Consider the following 2,811-nt stretch of genomic DNA (forward strand, 5'->3'; position numbering starts at 1 on the left):
TTTGCAAGCTTTGCAAAAGGAAAGAAAAGATCAAAATCAAATTCAAGCACCATTGTACATAGAAGCAGATCCTGGTGAAGAATAGCTTGAAGATCAAATTTCTACATTATATGCAGTTGATGAAGATGAACTTGGCATTGAAGGAGAAGAATATGTGTATGATGAAGCAGATGCTATTCATAATGAAAATGAAATTGATGAATATTGGAAACGATTTTCTGATTTTATGCAGGCTGAACTACATAAAAAAATATGACCTGAGATCTAGGAAAAGATAGAGAAAACAAGAAAATGAAGGTGAGCAGCAAGTTTCAACTTCCTCATCGAAGGCAACTCCACAAGAATCTCAATCTGCAAAACAAGTAGATAAAGGAAAACAACAGCAAAATACGAATAGAAAACCACAAATACTTCGAGGTGAGTCTTCTCAAAATCAAGTTGAAAAAATTCATTTGGAGAAGCTTGTTTCAATTCCTCAAACAATTCCAGTCAATAAGAAAGGTGAAGATGAGAATGAAAGGATTGCTAAACAGGGTCACTTGTTTAGTCTTACCAAGGATCTGGAAAAGGTAAGAATACAGGTTCCCCTTACAGAATTGGCAAGAGCACCTACTTATCAAAAGGAAATTGCTGAGTTCATTAATTTAAAAGAAAGTGAGAGTGATACTTTAAATATGCAGGAAGATAAACCAGTAGTGGGTTTTGGCTCGCATGTAGAGGAAGTAGATTCTTCAATACCTTCTTTTTATATTACACTATTGGTTCATGATTTCCTTCTACATAACTGCATGTTTGATTCAGGAGCTTCACACAATCTTATTCCTCTGTCAGTGATGAAGCAATTAAATCTGCAAGTGACCAAACCTTAAAGAGATTTGCATTCTTTTGATTCAAACAAGGTCAAGTGTCTAGGGGTTATTAAAGATTTGGCAGTGTCACTAGCCCAAATTCCATCTAGAAATTGGTCATGGATGTTGTAGTAGCCATATTCCTCCTGCCAAATTTGGAATGCTTCTGTCTAGGTCCTAGGGGCTAAATTGGAAGGTGTTTTGAAGTTGGATTTTACATATGCTGTTATACCAGTTTTTGGTGGGGAGGAGAGGAGATTGTATAGAGAAACTAGGTTTGTAAAAACTATTACGAGAAATTGAGCAAGCAACTCACCTATGTATAGTCAGGAGAAGGATGATTTTTCTTGTTTCACACTGCATGATAACGAAGAGTTGGCTAAAGACAATCAGAAACAGCTTGCTTCAGCCAATGTAATTACAAAGCTGCAAATGGAAGAAGTGTGGAAATGTTTCTTTGACAGAGCTTATTCAAAAGAAGGAATAGGTGCTAGTTTTCTTCTAATTGCAGCTGGAGGTAATCTGTTTCCTTTTTCTTTCAAATTGGAGGTTGAGGAAACTACCAACGTCGCAGAATATGAGTCTTTGATTATTTCACTACAAACAGCCAAACAGATGGGAGTCAAATCAATTTCTGCTTTTGGAGATTCGGTGCTAATTATTAAGCAGATAAAATATCACTGCCAAACAAAGCATCCTAGACTCCAAGCATACAGAAATGAGGTATGGGATTTGATTGAAAATTTCTTTGAAGCTTTTAACAGTTAGTTCATTCCAAGGGATGAAAATAGATTGGCAGATTCATTGGCTGTAGCTGCGAGCACTTTCAAGCCTCCTATTAATCCAAGATTAAGATATGAGGTAGAAATGAGACACAGACCTTCTGTTCCCGATAATGTTAAGAACTAGCATGTTTTTGAAGATGACTAGCAGATTAAGGACTTTTTAACTATGGTTGAGGAGTTCCAGTGTATAGAAATTGATCAGGATGAAGAAGAGACAACAGAAAATGCAGGAGCCAGTAGTTTTAAAGATTCATTAGCAAATCATATGATTTTTCAATTGAAAGATAATTTGCTGCCAAAGGGACTTGTTCCTCTTGAAAGGATTTTTAATTCCAATGATGTGGCTGTAGACCCAGGGAAAATCTCACTGGATGAACATATTCAAGATCACAACATTGGCACTCAGGAGAATCCCAGGTTAGTCAAATTGTATGTTGAAGTTCCACCTAATTTTCAAGAGAGGTATCTTAAACTTTTCAAGAATTATGTTTATGTCTTTGCATGGTCCTATGAAGATCTCAAAACTTATGATATAAATATTATTCAGCATAAAATTCCTTTGAAGGAGGGGGTTAAACCCTACAAACATAAGCTTACACAGATAAATCCTCTGCTTCTACCATCAATTGAAAATGAGGTCAAGAAGTTGCTGGATGCTAAAATCATAGTCCCACTAATATATTCTAATTGGGTGGCTAATCTAGTACCTGTGAGAAAGAAAAATGGAGAAATAAGGTTGTGTGTTGATTTCAGAAATCTAATAGAGCTTCTTTGAAAGATAATTATCCTTTGCCTAAAATGGACCATGTGCTGCAAAAGGTAACAGGATCTTTCAGAATTTCAATGCTAGATGGATTTTCTGGTTATAACCAGGTGGCTGTGGACAAGGAGGATCAGAAGAAAACATCGTTCACAACTCCCTGGGGAACATTTATGTATGCTAGAATTCTTTTTGGATTGATGAATGCAGGAGCTACATTCAAAGGGCTATGGACATCGCTTTTGTTGGAGATAAGTTTGTAGTAATATATTTGGATGATATTACTTTTTTTCTAAGTCTGATGAAGAATATTTAGATCATTTGAAAAGAAATTTTGATAAATGTAGAAGATTTGGACTTCCTTTAAATCCCAAGAAATCAATTTTTTTCTCTAGAGGAGGGAAAATTGTTCAGACAC

This window comes from Pinus tabuliformis, chromosome 2_2, assembly GCF_031772625.1.
Source record: "Pinus tabuliformis cultivar Carrire ecotype Pingquan chromosome 2_2, CPIR1, whole genome shotgun sequence".
Taxonomy (NCBI): domain Eukaryota; kingdom Viridiplantae; phylum Streptophyta; class Pinopsida; order Pinales; family Pinaceae; genus Pinus; species Pinus tabuliformis.